The following is a 20404-nucleotide window of genomic DNA, read 5'->3' as shown; positions in this document are numbered from 1 at the left end:
TCACCACATGAATTTTACAGACCTTTCCAGGTATACAGGGTGGAAATCACCGTCAGTGTTCAAGAAACACTACCTTAAACATTTGGAAGCCCTAAAATTTTCTACAGTAGCCGCAGGAAGCGTAGTTACTCCCAAGTAACTCACAGGTTAATGCCTTGACTCTTTATCTCTCCCTCTTACCTGCCTCATTTATACCCTATTGTATTCGTTGGTCTTGCACCTGAATACTGTTATTATATTTGTAAATTTTATGCTCCTGAGTATCTGTATATATTATCACTCACGGCATTATTATACCTACCTTATTGGATTTATGTTCATATTTAAGATACCCTTATAATTGTTTTTTGGTACTCATCTCTGATTAAAAGCATCCTGTATTTCCCTTACGCTTATGTTTTTTCCTTTATTTTGCAAGTTTGGTGACATTTTCTCTTGTATAGATTCACTGGGCGGCACAGGTTCGAGCCCAGAAAAGGGATTTTGACGTAGGAAAAATCTATTTCTGGGCGAAGGACCTGTGCCGCCCAGTGAACCCTCCCAGCTCCTCTCCCTTGGAGTCCCCAAACTTTGGGTGCTAAGGAGTTGGGTTCTGAGCGGATGCATTGTTAGTAGTACCGAATGAGGTTGAACGGCTCTCCTCTATTGGGGTTTCTGTCGTGGATGAATCTAAATAGTGCGGGACCTCTGGATTATACGCCCAATTTTATACCGACACCAATAGGTGAGCGAGCTAGTTAACCTAGCACTCCTTTACATTTTTTCTCTGGTATATTTAGCAGTAAATTACCTAAGAATAAGTGCTAAATGGAGCTTATTCACTGGGCGGCACAGGTCCTTCGCCCAGAAATAGATTTTTCCTACGTCAAAATCCCTTATATATATATATATATATATATATATATATATATATATATATATATATATATATATATATATATATATATATATATATATTATATATATATATATATATATATATATATATATATATATATAAAATGGATTTTGAGCAAAGCAAAAAATCTATTTTTGTGTGAGATATCAATGTCGTCCTGATGGAAGGTTCCTTAAGTAGCTTCCTAGGGTATATTTACCTACAGTGATATTCCCTGAGAATTTACCTTAAGGTTTCCAGAATTCTAACTCCTGGCGCGAATATCCCTAAAGTTTCCCTTTTAAGATATCGCATAATATCAGAGGATGTATTCTTGACACGCCACATAGCTATCTTCACCCCGAATGGCGTTTACGCTTTGAGGGGGAAAGTGGCAAAAAACGAAGGGGAGCCCTTAATAGAGTACCCTTCCTCCGTTACTATTTGAGTATCTAGATGGCAATATCGTCGCCGCCATGTTTATTCCTTGTAGCGTTGAGCAAGGTGCTACAGATACAGTAGTTTCGGGAGGGATCCTGCCAAGGTCTTTCATAAAACGGAGGGCGGGTCCATCAGGACGACATGGCTATCTCACCCAAAAACAGATTTTGAGTGAAGCGAAAAATCTATTTTTGGGTGAGATAGCCATGTCGTCCTGATGGAAGGTTCCTTTAGTAGCTTCCTTAGGGTATATATGACTACAGTGGATATTCCCAGAGAATTAAACTAAAGGTTTCCTGAATTCTAACTTCTGGCGCGAGTACCCTTGAAGTTTCCCTTTAGGATATCACATAATAACAGGGGACGTATTCTTGATACGTCACATAGCTATCTGCACCCCACATAGCGTTTACGCTTCGAGGGGGAAGTTGGTGGCAAGATATGGGAGGAGCCGTTACAAAGTTCTCCTCCTCCGTTACTGTTATGGGTACTCGGATGACGTCATAAACGACGCCATCTTGGCTGACGTCATCACCGCCCGCAAACTCCATTCCTTTTGGTGTTAAGACCAGCCCCCATGATATAGTGAGATCGGGAGGGGGCCTGCAAAGGCCTAATAGAGAATAAAGGGAGGGTACATCAGGACGACACGGCTATCCCACCCAAAAATAGATTTTTTGCTTCGCTCCAAATCCGTTTTTTGGGCTCAGGCCATGTCGTCCTGATGGAAGTGTACCAGAGAATTAATGTGTGGTAGATTTTTTCCCATCAGTAGTGCCTTCGACTAGTAGACAATATTCCTTTGGTCTAATGACCCAAGAGACCTGAGACATTACCGGTAATGTCACTTCAGTTAAGCATGTACTATGTTACTGCTTCCTGCCCCCCAGCAGGGATGAGTCTTATTGGAACTCACCCAGCATCAAGAAGTACCTGCCAGTCCCAGAGCAAGGTAATAGGTAAGGTAAGTATAACGTGTAGGAACAAACTACCTCGGTCTAGATGAGTTTGTTTAAGCGGAGGAACAATAGAATTCTATTGTTCAATCATTTTACACAGAATAGAGGGATAGTAATACTCTCAAGATGCACGAAAAACAGCAAATTCATGTATTGGCAATAAATAAGAATTAGCATACATAAAAGTAATAAATGTAAATTGCAATAGAATGTAAATTAGTTACATAGACTTGGGACATTAGTAGAAATGGTTGTGGTATCTGAAAAGGAAAACTTGCCATCACACATGTTAATTCTGTAGGAATTGTAATGTCTTTCTAAAAATGTCTTAGATACACTTCATGTTTGAAACACGTGGCACAAGTGTTTAGTCTATGTGATTTCTCCTTAGTATATTTAGAACAGTCCGTAATGTCACCCGGTGACACTATTTTCACTATGTTGCGCACTAGGGTCATCACAGACACCCTTAGAGTTAGAGTCCCATATAACTCACTGCTCATCGCAGCACTAAACAGCAGGTTTTAACACACTACCTGCAGCTACCACGAAGTGTTTAACTTCTTGCACCCTCTTCGCATAGTGTTTAAAAAACACTCTCAATGACTTCCATCCCGTGAATGAGCGGAGACTCTCGAAGTCCATCGACTGGAAGAAATTCAGGGAAGAGGCGACTTTCCTGGGATCGTGACCTGCGGGTGTACTGTCAGGATCCGCTCTGCGAATGAAGTAGGTGATCTTCGCCCTTAGTTGTTTAAGTGACAAGTTGGAACCCGTTGTTTACCCTTTAAAGAGCTGTCCTCCACCGAAGTCTGAAGTTTCTTCTAAGATAGACCTTTAGACTCTCCACTGGACACAGGGAGACATCTTCCTTCAGAGGGCAGATTCTCCAGGGACCCCACCTTTTAGTGGGTAGCTCGTTCTTAGCGAGAAACGTTGGGTCAAGAAAGAGGGTGAGTTCGCCTGTTTCTGCGAACTGGATCTGGCCTGCCTCCCTTGATAATGCCACAATTTCACTAACTCTAGCCATCGAGGCTAGAGCAAACAAGAAAATAACTTTCTGAGTCAAATCTTTCAGAGGACAAGTCTCGTTGTCCAAACCTGAGGCAAAATGTAGCACCTTGTCAAGAGACCAGGAGATGGGTCTCGGAGGGGCTGCGGAACTGAGTATAGCGCATGCCTTCGGCAACTCGTTGAAGATTTCGCAAGACAGGTCTATTTGGAAGGCGTATAGTAAGGGTCTTGTCAGGGCCAATTTGCAAGTGGAAATCGTGTTGGCTGCCAAGCCTTGTCCATGAAGGTGAATGAAAAAGGACAAACTGTTAATGCAGAAACACAAACCCATCTAGTTGGTAAAAACAATGTCGTTACCTTTTTAAGTGGTACTTAAAAAGTTGAGGTGTAAAAAAATCACGATTTCATCTTACTTCCTAAAATTATGAAGTCTCTTTGGCAGTTCAAGCAAGATCTTCAAGGAGTACAGTTGTATATATTTCGTAATTCAAAGGATTCATTTTGGGCACACAGATGTAAGTTTTTTGACGAACTTATATATATTTACTTTATATGTCTTATTCATTTAAGCATTAAAAGGTGTAAATTGGTTTATTTGTGACATTTAACATTTGAATGTCCTATAAATATGATAAAATGTGATATAGTCAAAGGAGGTTTAAAGTAGCAATGAAAGTGTCTTGTTTAGAAAAGTATATTTAATTAGCTTTTCAAGATGTATTAAGGTACATTATGTCACTGCTATGACTTATTGAATATTATGGGTTATTTAATAATGTATTTAAAGTTTGCAATAATTCCTTTCAGGAATGAACCTACTACTACTACTACTACTACTACTACTACTACTGTTAACGGAAAAAAGGTTAAAGTTGAGTTTCTGAGTTTGTGTCACCCATACCAATAGTTCATTCATCTTTAACATGAATACGGATCAGAAGGACAACGTAGAAGACAATGGTGGCACCAAGGAAAAGTTACGCACCCTCAAGAACAACCAGACTGCTGCTCTCTCTGCCCTCACAAAGAAAAGGAATGAAGTCAGCAAGTGTATGGAGAAGCCTGATAATCTCAATTTAGTAAAGACAGGCTGCACGCCCCAGATCATTTCTCTCTTCAATTCTCTTAGGAGTATCAGTGTGATGTAATGCTAAATTCGAGTCTCGTGAATTAGTTGATTTACTTAGCAGTCTAGCATTTGCAGATGATTACCGAGAAGTATTACACCTCTACAGTGCAATGCTGCCTGCAGGAGAGAATATGTATGAATGGGTTGACAAATTTGTGAATTTTGTATTTGACAATACAGACATTGACACTCATACACTGACTGGACTTGGAACATGGCATGTTATGGGAGGCATCGCAGGTGTAACGCCAGCTGGAGAGATTGTGGAAGAAGACTTTCCTCGTTCAATACAAGTTCAGTCCGTTGTAGATGCTGGTAGATTTGTACAAGTGCCCACCAAAAAATACAAAAAACCACAAGTACCACACAGTGAAGCACATGCTAACTGGGCATGCTTATGCTTATGCACTCCGAGCACACATGCTGACAGCCTCTTCTCTTGTTAAAGATGCTTCATACATCAACATCTTGTAACACACTCAACTTGGATCATCTTAGAGTTGTCCATGAAAAGCTGCTTGATGGGAAATATGAGGTTGGGACTCTTCAACAGGACTCCTCTGTGGCTCATTTAACACATGTATTAGATGATCTAGAACATAACCTAACTACAAACTCAAGAACAGGAAAACTATGGATTGAATATGTCAAGATGATACGTCTAATGCTCTTGTTTCTACGCGTTGAGTATACTGGTAATTGGGAAATGCATCTGTTTTGTGTCAATGCAATGATCCCATCTCCCATTCTGGTCGACACCTAGCATAAGCAAAGTCTGCCCGTCTCTACCACACACAGATGAAAGAGCTCCCCACCATCATGGACAAGGATCAGTATGTTACATATACAGAATCTGGATACTGGACAATACGCCGGAGTGACCGATTCTGGTCTGGGAATTTTACTGACCAGACCATAGAACAAGTTTTAATGCGGATGTTGAAGACTCGTGGGGGTTTGAAGCATGGCCGTGGCATCACAAGTAGCACTCAGGCAAGGATGATTCATGTCCTGCCAAAGACTATTCCAATATGTGATGTAGTTAAATATTTTTGTGGAATTTATTCTCAGACAAGTGATCAACACACTGACATGAGAGACTCCATGACTGAACGTGACAGGAAACACTATATCCTTTTTCGAAATTGGTTTGATGACCACTCGCCATTCTTATACACAGGTGAGCACAGTGAAAATCTTATCTCGCTCGCAACTAGTATCGTGGCACCAATATCTGCCAATGCTGAGTGTGCCTTTGAGATGGGAAGGAAATCAGCTGAAAGTGTGACAGGTAAGAATTTTTCAGATGTTAAACTCAAAAGAAATGATCGAGTTACATCAATAGGAGCAGCCACCAATGGAGTGACAGTCCATGGCAAAGTGGTAGAGGTAGATTCCACACTATTATTCATGCGTGTCACGTGTTATAGAAAAGCAATCTGAAATGGAAGTCTACCTTCAGCATGAGTTTAGTAAACAGCCTCCTGCATTATTTGATAAAGAGATGATGCGCAAAAATACTAAACGTAATCTCGCAAGTCTCATAAAAGCTTCAGTTGTACCCATCTCAAAAGATGACCTTCAAAATCCACATTACATTGTCGATGGTGGACATCTACTGCAGTGTTCCTTGGCCAACAGATGTGGATGGTTGCACATATGGTGATGTTTGTAGCACATATGTATCATACGTACTTAACACCTTTGGTAAATGCACAGTATGTTTTGATGGGTATTATGCTACATCAACAAAATTTGCAGAGCAGAACCGGCGTAGTCTTTTTCACACGGTCTCTGCAGATATAATTGTTGATCTTGAACATCCAGTCACTACTAATCAATATTCATTCTTGGCCAATAGAACAAACCAGTCACAGCTAATAGAAGTGGTTAAAATTCAGCTCTCAAGTAAAGGAGTTGAATGTCTACAGGCAGAGGCAGATGCTGATTACATACTGACCAGCACAACCACTAGTTATGCAGAGGTCCACACTGATTACCAAGTGGTACTAGTAGGCACTGACACTGATTTACTAGTAATGCTCATTGACAAAGTAACATATAAGAATGTATATATGATATACTCACGTAATAATGTCTATAAGATCAGTGGTATGCAAGAGGTAATGCACCATCAGTCCCGTCGACACATTCTTCTAGCCCATGCAATCACCGGATGTGATACGGTGTCTGCCCTTTTAGCATTGGAAAGAAACAAGCACTTACAGTTTTAGAGAACCACAGCCAGGGTGACATGTTTGATAAATTTAAAAAGAGTGATTCAAGTCATGATGAGATAGCTAGGGTTGGGGAAAATTTTTTATTAAATCTCTACAAGTGTAATAAATCAACATCTCTTGACAAGTCTCGGTACATATGTAATAGTTAGTTATTACATGTTTAAAACACATGACGTAATATGTCATTGTGGATGAAGATGCTAGCGTGAGATTTGCTGTAGTCAGATAAAATCATAACAGGATGTATTTTGCATCCCTCAGCAATGTAACATTTTTCTGAAGCATCAACACAAATGCATACCGTGTGAGAGATTGTGTCGTCACCGGATGCAGGTGTCTTCCTAGACGAATGTAAAGTTTACATATTGTGTTTAAATGCTGAGACAACTAAACATATGATATCTGTGATATCGATATTTTAGCCAGTTCATATCTATACTTCACCTGAATTGGTCATTCGACCAAACCAGCTACACTCCTGTGATGGAGATGTTTAACACTGTTGTTTTTTAGAGAATAAACCATTGTAAAGTTACAATGCTGGACTTTAATTCAAGACTCAACATCTAAAACAACACATACTCGATGTGTGTTAATAACAGTAGCACACTAATAAATGGTGGCAGCGCTAAAACTCTAAGAATCAGAGAAAGATCTTCAAGAAATTAATAATAAGACTCTAAGAATTAGAGGAAGATCTTCAAGAAATCAAAAATAAAGCTGTAAAAACCAGAGAAAGATCTTCAAGAAATCAACGTTAATGAATCTACAATTTTGACTAAGTATCATAGTCCATCGAAGTTTAAAACATTTGATGAATGTTATACATACAAACTGATGAACAGGATCTTCAATCAACATCCTAGGAAACCCAAGGACAGACGTTCAACGCTTACAAAACATATCCAGGAAGCACTACATTCAACGGTAACTCGGACGAAACATTCACCCAAACATCAAGAGAGAGAGAGGATATGACGACATCACACAGAACCATATAAAAGCTAAGTACAATTTTCAAATTCATTTCAGTTTGGGCAGTGAAGTGTAGTTATCACGAGTCGTTAGTCGATTATTACTGGGGTGAGTGGTTTGCTAATCTTTTATTTTCCTTTCATTAAAGGAAACTGTGTTCAACTCCGAATTCTCATCTAGAATTTTTTCTCTCTTTTTGCTAATTCCTTTTTCTTTCAGAAATTCTCGGGAAATATCTTTGTGTTCCGTTTTCTTTCAGAAATTCTCGGGAAATATCTTTGTGTTCCGTTTTCTTTCAGAAATTCTCGGGAAATGTCTTGGGATTAGTAACATTGTTTTGGGGAATTTTGTTATAATCTTTATCATTGAGTGCTTATGCGTTTACGCAGTGGACGTCTGTATTCATATATATATTTTGATAGAATTGCAAGGGGTCGAAGAGATAGGAAAAAAAATACAGCAGTCATGACGACCCCTGTGAGCCCCACCCCTGGACCTAGTGGCGTAGGACAGATTAATCCTCTCCCGATTGTGACGCTTGTAAATGCCAGGTCTGCAATCCTTCCTTTTCAGGGTCGGGTTAATGGGTTCTTGCCTCAAAATGTGGAGTCATGGATTTCATCTGTCGATGCCCATTTAAATGCCAAACAAATCGTAGACCCTTTTGTACAATTACAAGAAGCTAAAAGTTTTATAGATTTTTCGAAGGGGGATGCGAGTGCATATTTAAGAGGTGTTTCATTTCAAGAAGCAATTACCTGGGATGATTTCAAAGTTAGGTTACGCGCGGTCTATGGGGGTGAAGAAGCCTTGGATGTAGTATTAACGTTAAGAAATACACTTAATCAAGCCACTATGAATCGGCTTAATGTTATTGAGAGAGCAGCTCTCATAGCTGATAGGCTTAATGAATATCAGGATATTTTAGGTAATTCCACTTGGGTTACTAGAGATAACATCTCCGTGAAAGATTTTTTACGATTAATGTATTTAACTTGCATGACACTTATGTTGCCTGAAGCTTTAGTGCGGTGTTTTGATAAAAAGTTAACGCCTGCAAGTACGGAATTGGATGTATATAAACAGATAAAGAAACACATGGCTAAGTGTCCAGACCTCGATCCCGTGTTAACTCAAGTTTTTGCAAAGAATGAAACAAAGCCACAACAAGTGAACGTAGTTAATAATAGTCAAGTAGCGGGAATGACGTGTTATTATTGTAAACGTCAAGGTCACTTAATCGCGGACAGCAGAACGAAATTCTGTTCGATACATAATAGTTCGACTCATTCGTACAGTCAGTGTTACTTGCGTAAGACACAACAGAATCCCAGAAATACACAGTCAATTCCACAGTCAGTTCCATATGGAAATAAAAAGAAAAATCCTCATTTCAACAATAAGAAGAAACAGCCAAATGTCAATGTAGTTCAGAGTCCGAAACAAACAAACACTTCTTCGAATATCGCTAAGCCTGGGTCGTCAAACCAGACCTCGCAAGGTCAGACTAATTTTCAGAATGTGCAGAGCAACGCAAATACCACATAATTAACTCCAGTGGGGAAGAGAGTGATGTTGGGTCAAGGTCATTCATGTCAACATCAATAGTATTGAATAATCAATTTAATGTTTTATCAGATCATTGTGAGGTAATAGATTTACCTATGAAACACACGGCCGAATTAAGTAAAACAGTGCATGCTCCCGTAGATTTGCAACGAATTCATACAATAATAAGCCAAAATGAGTTACGACCAACCTTATATGCTGTAAATTTAGAATACAAATCCTTTACGTTATTTTTTGACTCTGGTAGTCCACGTAATATCATGGATTTGAGGACACACCAGTTGTTGTTTTCGAACTTTCCGATAGAAAAATCCGGAGTTAGACTCTCGGGTATAGGAAATAAATGAATTAAATGTCATAGGCATAACTCATGTTCAATTCAAAGTCGGTAAACGCACGTTTGCCGATACATTTGTTGTTGTACAAAACATTAATATGTATCCAGCTGTAATTATAGGATACCCACCTATGGGAAATCAAAACATTATCTTAACCCCTGCCAAGCACGGCGTGTATATCAAAGGAAAATTCTATAAGTCTTCTAATACCTTAAAATCAGTTTTGGATAAAAAGGAGACGACAAATGTAACCGTAACGTACGTTGAAGAACCAATAACTTGTCTCACTAATAAAGAAATAATATACGCAACCCAGCAGAATTCTCGTTCACCCGTAATATCATCTTGCACGCAATCTATCGAGCCAAACGTACCTTCGAATTTAATAGTGCAAATAAAGAAAACATTACCGGGATCTGAAATATTAATCCTTTCCGACACTTTGAAAACTAACGGATTGTTTGTCACACAAGCTATTTATACAGTAGGCTCACATCAACAATGTAATATTGAAGTCTGTAATCATTTAAATAACACTTTAGTAATTCACAAAAATCAACATATCTTGGATGTAGAAGTTTATAAACATCGTATTCTTACCGTTGCTGAAATCAATCACTCTCAATCAGTTGCGGATGAATCCCTTTTGCAATCTATTAAAAATAAAATCAATAAAGACATTCAAGACGAAGAAATTCAGCAGAAAATTTTTGGACTTTTAACTAAATATCATGATGTTTTTTCCACTATGGATGGATCCTAAGGAAAAACAGATGTGATCGAGCATCAAATAAGGTTAAAGGACAAGCAGAAAATTATCTATGTACCCTCGTACAGACTCCCTATGAAATTCCAGAATGAAATAAATGATGAAGTAGGTAAAATGCTAGAAGGAGTCATTAGGAAATCAAACAGCCCTTATAATTTTCCATTAATAGTTGTACCGAAAAAAGATCGAACATGGCGTATCTACGTAGACTTCCGTCGTCTAAACGAGGAGACGATCCCTGATCGATTCCCAGTGCCATGTACTGACGATATTTTGTCTTTGTTAGGTCAGAATAAATATTTTACCAGTTTGGACTTACTTAAAGGCTTTCACCAGATATCATTAAAAGAAGATAGTATCCCATACACAGCCTTCAGCACAGCCAGGGGACATTATGAATTTTTATGGATGCCTTTTGGTTTACGTTGTGCTCCCATAACATTTACAAGAATGATTAACATAGTGTTTGGAGACTTGTTAGGGGATATATTGCATGCCTATATGGATGATCTTGTAATCTTTTCCAACACCTTAGAAGAACATCTACGTAAGTTAGAACTAGTACTACAGAAATTAAGACAACATAACTTAAGGGTAAAGATTAGTAAGTGTGAATTTTTCAAAACAGAGTTGATATATTTGGGTTTCATGGTGTCAAGCCAAGGTCTTAAAGTAGTCCATGATAAGGTGTCGGCTATACGTAATTTTCCCATACCTACTAATGTCAAGGGAATACAGCAATTTCTGGGTTGTAGTGGATATTACAGGCGTTTTATACGCAACTATTCAATAATAGCCGCTCCTTTAACTGATCTTACGAAGAAGGGCGTAGATTTCATATGATCTGAGCATCATCAACAGGCGTTTAATACCTTGAAAGATGAACTGTGTAGTTCTCCTATCTTAAAATTTCCTGACTTCGATAAGGAATTCTTCATTGCAACAGATGCCTCAGACTTAGGAGTAGGAGGGGTATTGCTTCAGCAATATGATAAACAATTTTTCCCGATAGCTTTTTATTCTCGAAAACTGAGAACTTCCGAAAGTAAGTATGCAGTAATAGACAAGGAAGGGCTAGCTATTGTTAATTCACTAGTGCATTTTAAGTTCATAATTTACAGTTATCCCGTTAAGGTTCTTACTGACCATAAACCACTAACCGAGTTCTTTAAAGGCTTCAGCCACAGCCCTAAACGAACTCGGTGGCATTTGATCATTCAAGATTTTGGTGCAAGAATCGGGTATTTACCTGGGAAAGCAAATATCATTGCGGATACATTATCACGCAACCCCGTGTCATCTTGTACGGAGCCTTTAGCTGAATTAATAGATATATCAACATCCATGCCGATTGTTAGAACGATATCTGAACAAGAAGATTTAGGCTGGAGCGCTGAAATATTACAGACTGAGCAAAGAAAAGATCAGAAAATAGAAACAATTATAAATGCTTTGAAAGGCAATCATAAGGAAAAGGAATATATAAAGTATAAGCAGCAGAATTATATAATCAAAGATAATATTCTGTGTAGGACCGTGACAAGGAAAACCCGCAATACACCGCATGTAATTAACGACCAAGTAGTAGTACCAATCTCACTTATTTCCACTGTCCTGAATTGGTTGCATGCAAATCCATTACATGGACACCCGGGGTTCTCATTAATGTCACAGAAAGCCAAATCATTGTTTTATTGGCATACAATGCTTACAGATATAAAAAGACACATAGCTAATTGTCGCACATGTCAGGAAAACAAAGGGCATACGAAAACACCTGTCAGCCTAGGGGCTTATCCCGTGCCCAATCAACCCTTTGAAAGAATACATTTAGATTTGTTAACAGGATTTTACGAGTCAGACAGAGGAAATAAGCACCTCTTAGTAATTATAGATGCTTTAACTCGATATACAGAACTTATAGCGTTTAAAACTAAAACTGCGATTGAATGCGCTAGGAAGTTTTATGAGTGTTACATTTGTAAACATGGAATTCCACACATGATAATCTCAGACTCGGGTGGTGAATTTAATAATCACTTTCTTACCTCATTGTGTGAATTCCTTAGCGTAAAGAAAATAAATACCATGATATATCACACAGAGTCGAATGGGCTAGTGGAAAGAGCAAATAGGAAGGTTTTAAATATATTAAGAGTAACACTAGGGGGATCAGACCCCAACTGGGATATTGCAATACCTGCGGCACTGAGTACTCTGAATCATTCATATCATATATCAATTAAAATGTCACCGCATGAAGCATTGTATGGTACCCAAGTTAGAACGCCTTTCCATGTATTAACGCCTACAACTAATCTATCAAATCCTTTAAAAGAATGTATAAATGCAAGTATAAGTCGATATGATATCCTTCGAAAGAATTTAGAAGAATCACAAATCATAATGAAAAGGAATCATGATAAAATAGTGAAGCCAACTAAAACATATACCGTGGGTGATAATGTATATATACAGATAAATGTACGTAAAGGACTCAAGTATAAACTAACACCTAAGTTTGAAGGCCCATTTAACATTTTGGAAACATTAACGGCCAATAGGTTTAGAGTTCAAAACGTATCCCAACCCACGGATGAGAGAATAGTACCATTGGCTCACATAAGAAATAAAAACAAAAAAAAAAGAGAGGGAAAGAAGTGAGGGAAAAATTTTTATTTGTGTGATTAAAAGTTTTCTTCTTAATACAGGAGTAATTACATATATTTTTCTCGTTAAAGGTTTCCAAGATGAATTTTTTGTTGTTGGGAGTGATATTGTTCGCTCAGACTTTTTTCTCTGTGGGACGAGCTCTAAAACTAAAAGTATAGATTTTAAATATGGCACTATAGTTGAAAGACAAGAAGACGTTTTTATTACATCGAGCAACGTAGTTGTAGAAGTGCATATGCAAGCAATTTTTCTTCCAAAGAATGATGTCACTAGCTTAAAAAGCGCCATTTCAAGGTTTTCTGTCTCATTAGATGAGTTGCATAGAAGACATTTTCATTTGACTACAGAGAGTTCGCTTGGATCGACACTAAAAGTTGCAGAGATGCTATCTGATGACTTGCAAAATAAGACTTACGAGACAGAATCTTTGGCTCGTGACCTTTTGATGTGGACTGTAGGACACGAACATAAAGAAAGACGAAATCCGTTTATTTTTGCTGCATTAAACATCTTTGGGTCTATTGCAAGTTTAGGTTTAAGAATTTCCAATCGTCTTAAGATTAGTAATCAAAATAAGAAAATTGAGTTCTTGACTCATGAAGATGAATTGATTATGTCAGAACTAAGGAATCAGTTAGCTTCAATCAATCAAATTATGGATTTAGTAAATGAACATTCCAGTAATATCAGTCAGATTATGGAAGTACAGGATTTGTTGGCAACATTAATGTATTATGATTCAAAAATAGATCACATACATAACAGAATTGCACATTTCATTGAGAAATCAAAAGATTATGTAGAAGCTATCACGTTAGCAACTAAAGGTGTACTGTCGCCCCATTTGTTGCCTATAAAATACTTAAAGTTAGTTCTGGAGAACGGAAGGGATAAACTAGGCTCTTTTCCTTTGTTAGGCGAACGTAGGTTAGAATTTTATTACAGCCTAATTACAGTAAGCGTTGAAAATAACAAGATTATGATTACAATTCCCTTTGATTCTTCTGATGCCTGGCAATCTTACAGGATATCACCATTTCCGACTTTCATGACGAATCACTCAAATCCAGTAATATCCAGTTTGACAGGACACTTATTGATTTCCCCAGACAAGGAAACATATACGGTCATTAAAGACTTAAATCAATTAACTCACTGTTCAGACGCAATGGATAGAAAAATTTGTACAGCTGACTCATTTGAATTCCATAAAAACTTAATGGATTCATGCGAGTTAGGTATAGTGCTAGACGGCGCTCTCTCCCATACAAGAGAAAATTGTCTGGATAAGCTTTATCCCTTTGACAATAATGAGTTCAATTGCAGACTGAACAATGGCTCGTGGATACGATACGACAAGGACGGCTTCAATGTATCATGCCTGGACGGATCCACGTCATATGCAAAAATCTTTGTTGCAGCAGATGGTTGTATCGGGAATCCCCTAATTCCATGGTGACCGGGATAAGGACTATCATCAGAGAACGAGCCTACTTCGCGAACTTCATGTGGACGTCTACAATGCCATCACTACCTCTCCCATACAACAAACAGGTAGCCAAGCGGTTGATGAAATTGACCGAGATGGACCACCTGTCACCGACTTATAAGGAATTTCTTCACCCCCATACTACTAGCAGGATTAAGTGTGACGGTGATGATATTTATAGCCGTGAACATCCTTGTTTGGCGTAGGTTACGGAACAGTTTGCAGCTAAAACAGAACGTTTTGCCATGTCCAGACAAAACTCCTTATTTAATTCAGTTTAAAGCCGTTTGAAGTGGCCACCTCATTCGCTAAAGGAGTAAAATGGTCTGGAAATAGCGTGTGTACGAAAAGCAGTTAGTACGCTAGTAATATGTAATTGAAGAAATTATAGAACATTTGCATTGTTAAAAATACATTTAAAAAAATAAATCATTTTTTCTCTCGGCATCTAATAAAATATATAAGCCGGAATGTTAAAAGAAAAGAGAAAAAAAAATAAAAATAACAGAATCTATGGGTATCTAATAAAATATATCAGCCCTATATATATATATATATATATATATATATATATATATATATATATATATATATATATATATATATATATATATATATATATATATATATATATATATATATATATATATATATATGCACGAAACCGTGGTCCGTGTACGTACCAGGAATTCGTGTTTGTGCACTAAAATTGAATCTTTACCAAGGTAACAAATATTTTTATTAGTTACCGTATTGTGTTAATCTATGTTTCTGACAAAGGTAACAATTATTCTTTAACAAGTTACCGAATCATATGTATATCAGTATTTTTTTTTTGGTACCATATAATCATTTGCTAGCAATGTACCATATATGTGATCTGTATTTATCATGCATTTTTTTTCTTTGCTTTGGTAATATCTTTTCATATGCATTATTGTTATTATTTTTTTGATGTGCCTATTTGGACATTCCTCATTTGCTTATGGCTAAAGTTAAACAAAGAATAATACATATATCCAGTCACACCTAGTAAACATATTTTGGCGTGTTGTTAAATTTAAAAAAAAAAAATTGAGATAGCTGGCCGAGCTAATGTAATAGTTAGTAATTACATGTTTAAAACACATGACGTAATATGTCATTGTGGTTGAAGATGCTAGCGTGAGATTTGCTGTAGTCAGATAAAATCATAACAGGATGTATTTTGCATCCCTCAGCAATGTAACATTTTTCTGAAGCATCAACACAAATGCATACCGTGTGAAAGATTGTGTCGCCACTGGATGCAGGTGTCTTCCTAGACGAATGTAAAGTTTACATATTGTGTTTAAATGCTGAGACAACTAAACATACGATATCTGTGATATCGATATTTTAGCCAGTTCATATCTATACTTCACCTGAATTGGTCATCCGACCAAACCAGCTACACTCCTGTGATGGAGATGTTTAACACTGTTGTTTTTTAGAGAATAAACCATTGTAAAGTTACAATGCTGGACTTTAATTCAAGACTCAACATCTAAAACAACACATACTCAATGCGTGTTAAAAACAGTAGCACACTAATACATATTGTACACACAGGTGAGCAAAAGGAGCAGCAATTTTAAGCTAGAGAGCCTCCCCCCAACCTCTGCAGCAGCTAAGTACCATTCATACAGGACTTACTTTACAATACAAGAGTGGCTGGGAAACCCTGGAAAGCTAGATCCTACAAATTGGGGTTGATACTACAAAGGTAACATGTTGACTCTTGTCTTCACTGATAGGCCTGTAGCCCCAGAGTAAGTGCTGCTTATTATATCCTTTGGATGTAAGGGAGTGTGTGGGAAGAGGTGTAAGTGCCGTAAAGCAGGAATGTTTTGCACAACCATGTGTTCATCATGCAGAAATAGTATTGCCAGGCATAACTAATGATCCTAAATGCCTAGCAAATAATTTTATTGATTATTTTGAAGAAAACATAAATAAAATCTGCTCCAGTTTTCACAACATCGGCACAACAAAGCGAAGGAATACATCAGCAACAAGTAAGCTAAGGGTATTCAAAGAGTTAAGTCAGAGTGATTATATGAGAATAATAAAGAAAGTAAAAAAAACCTACTGCGGAAATGACCCATTTCCAATTAACGATGTAAAAGATGCAGAAAATTTCACCAGACTACAAGAGACTTACCGAAACATGGTAAATATGAGTCTAACACAAGCAGTTTTCCCTGATTGTGAAAAAGTTGCATGTATCAAGCCTGTGTATGAAGGAAAAGGTGATGCAGACAATTTAAGTTCATATAGGCCAATATCAAATCTGTCATATTTTTCGAAAATTATTGAAACTGCTGTACACGAACAAACCTGGAAACATCTGAAAAATCTAATGCCATACCTGATGATCAATCTGCTTACAAAGAAAATTACTCCACAGAAACAACAGTGTTAGCGATTAAAAATGACATAACAGAAATTATAACAAATGGCAAGTGTTGCATTCTTGTGATGTTTGATCTAAGTGCAGCATTTGATACTGTAGAACATACATATCTGATGGAAGACCTTAAAGCTGTGGGCATCGTAGAACGAGCATATGACTGGTTTGTGAGTTATCTTGAAAACCGCAAAGTTAAAGTAGTAATATCAAATGTTGAATCTGAGACAAGAAAACTAACCAAAGGGGTGCTTCAAGGCAGTGTACTAGGTCCTCTCCTGTTTGAAATTTACACGATTGAACTGGCAAATATACTTGAAACTCACAGAGTTAAGTTTAAAATATACGCTGATGATACACAATTCTATTTCCCAATAGAATCAGTTGATGAAGCAAAAAGAAAGATACATGAAATAATGAATGACATTAAGGCTTGGATGTTAACAAAAAAGCTCAAGCTCAATGAAGATAAAAGTGAATGTATTATTTTTGGAAATGAAAAAGATATAAAAAGAATCGAATGCTTCCAAAGAATTAAAATAGGTCAATCGATCATTGACCTAAAGAAATCTGTCAGAAATCTTGGAGTAATCATGGATGATAGACTGACAATGAATGAACATATAAATAATTTGGTAAGAAATTGTAACTATCACATTAGAAATATAGCATTTATTAGTAAATACTTGGATGAAAAATCTATGGCCATACTCATTAATCACCACATATTTTCAAGAATTGATTACTGCAACTCACTGTTCTATGGCTTACCAAATTATCAGCTGAAGAAAATTCAGAGAGTACAAAACAGAGCCGCTAGATTAATAAAAAGGACTACACAATAGGGAAAGAGTTACCCCTGCACTAATTAAATTACACTGGCTGCCGGTAAAAGCGAGAATTGAATACAAGCTACTCTTACTAACGTTTAAGATACTGAACCAAAATGAACCAAAATAGCTAAAAGAATGCCTGAATAAACTAAAATTTGAAACAAATGTTAACATAAGACACATGAGTGACAAACATAGGCTATCTGAACCAAGAACAAATAGTAAATTTGGTGAAAGGGCTTTTAGCTACTGTGCACCTAGACATTATAATAAACTGCCAACTGAAATGAAGGACCTAAAGAGAGCAATTGAATTTAAGAAGAAACTAAAGACATTACTTTTCACAAGATCATATGATTTGGAAGATGCTACAATCAAAGAATTGTATAAGTTATAATGAAAATGTTTCGTTAGATGATCAATATGGACCCGCCCGAGAAGTAGTTCACTCGACTTCAGTGGAGGGTTCGATTTAAATCCAAAACAAGCAAACAAGCAAGCATAGGTCAAACATGTAAAAATTCCTGGCCTGCAGATGGTGATGAGGATGAGAAAATACTATGAAACCCGTGAATACGTGTATGATTTTTTTGGGGGGGGTTAATTCAATATTTATGATTTGATTTCTTTTATTTGGTTATTAATGGCAAGAACTTGCACATGTTACACTGAATAAAAGAAATCACATTACATATGAGTCTGGTGTATACTATGCTTGATTCAGTAGATATTTTGTGAACGTATTTTATTTGGATTTTAAATCTCGGAACATGTAAAGTTCTCTTAGAATAGGAGAAACCACATTAAATACGAGATATGTGTCTACTATGGATTAATAACAAAATTGCTCAATTCAATATTTATAATTTGAAGATTTATATTTCATTTGGATTATTCATAACCGTGAGCTGACGTCATCGATCACGTGACCGCTAGCGCGGGAATCAAGCGAAGTGAAAACAAACCAGAGCAATGGCTTACGATTATGTGAATTCTTTGGTTGGAGCTGCTAAAACACGTTACAATATAAAGTTAAATGCTTCAGGTGAATAATAAGATAAAAAATACAACTGTTCTAACTTCTAGCGACACTTGCAAGTTAAAAATTATGATAAACAATATTTATTTTGAACTGTTTACAGCACATAAGTGTAAGGTGTATTACTGCTGGCCTCATAAACCAATCGCCTTCTGTCATTTCGCTCATACCTCTCAAGTTGTCGTTTGGCTTTGGCATAGCTGTCTTTCTTGAAAGGCAGTATGCATGGAATGTAGTCTGGGTGTTCTTTCTCAGTCTTGTTGGGTTTACCTGTATTTTGGCAATTTAATATAAATTCATAATGAACACCAATAGACATACTGTTGGAACACCAACCACCAGAATGTTAAATCATATCAAAATATGTTAAATTTCATAAATACCTGAGATAAAGTGTTCACTACAAATAACCCGACTCTTTGGTGGGGACCATTTGTGTCCATTTGGATTCATTTGCTGGCATGCTGCAAGCCACTTATCCCTCCTATCCGGGCTTCTGCTACGACTGGGGAACTTGTAAAAATGCAACATCTTTCCTTGCATCATATTGTGATTCTTGCAGTTGAAAATAACACATGATGAAGGCATAATGGCGAATAATTTAGCTTTAACAGACGACCGTTCATGCAGCACCACGTTAAAGTGTGGTTTGTTTTCACTGCGCCACATGCGGGAAGTCACGTGACTGCTCAGTTACCCGGATAGGCCGCGCTTATCAATAAGGCCAAAGAGTAAACTTTACATTGAATTAGAGAAATCACTTTAAGAATGAGTCTTGTGTCTATAATGAACGACAAAAGTATTTTTCTCGGTTTATTTCAATATTTGTGATGTAAAAATTTGCATTTTATTTTGATTTTAAATGCCAAAAAAGATAAACTTTACATTGAATAAAAGGAATCACATTAAATGTGAGTTTTTCGCACCAAAGTTCCTTGTTTAATAAGTACTAAACAATGGTAAAGGAGTATTTTCGAAAATTAGCCCCATCACAGCCGCCATCTTGGATTTTTCAGCAAGCTCAAGGTTAAATAAAGTAAACCTTATTCCACTGAACTTAGTAAGGTTTCAGATAACTTATGTGAAAAATTCAGCTTTCTGCATTTTTTTTTCCATGTTGAACCCTATTGCTCCTGTACTAAAATTGGCTTTAGAAAATCTACCTATCATGATTGAATTTAATAATTTTAATTTTTTTGAATAATAAATATAGACTTTATTTATTTCAAAACAATTGAAAATTAGTAGGTATCATTATTTATAATTTTCATAATTATCAGATAATAATGAATCAAAATATTGCATAATATTCTTATATATTTGAAAAAGCAATTATAAGATTGGCTGGGTGACTAATAACGATCTCTCATGGCAGGGAGTTAAATTATACATTTTGAATTTGGCACACTGCACTCTAGTATACTCCAATATACTAGATGCGTGAGCCTCAAAAGAATCCGAATACTTATTATGGTAGACCCGTAATAAGTAGAATAGTATATAGGCATCACATTCCTAGAAATATTTAGTATGCTAATTCTTAAGAGAAAGATTGATGAGCAAGCAGGAATTTGAAAAGGTAGAAGTTGTACTTTCCAAATTTTCATTTTAAGACATGTTGTACAGCAATG

This window comes from Palaemon carinicauda, chromosome 7 (assembly GCF_036898095.1).
Source record: "Palaemon carinicauda isolate YSFRI2023 chromosome 7, ASM3689809v2, whole genome shotgun sequence".
NCBI lineage: Eukaryota > Metazoa > Arthropoda > Malacostraca > Decapoda > Palaemonidae > Palaemon > Palaemon carinicauda.
The sequence above is the reverse complement of the archived record's forward strand: the minus strand, read 5'-3'. Positions refer to the sequence as shown.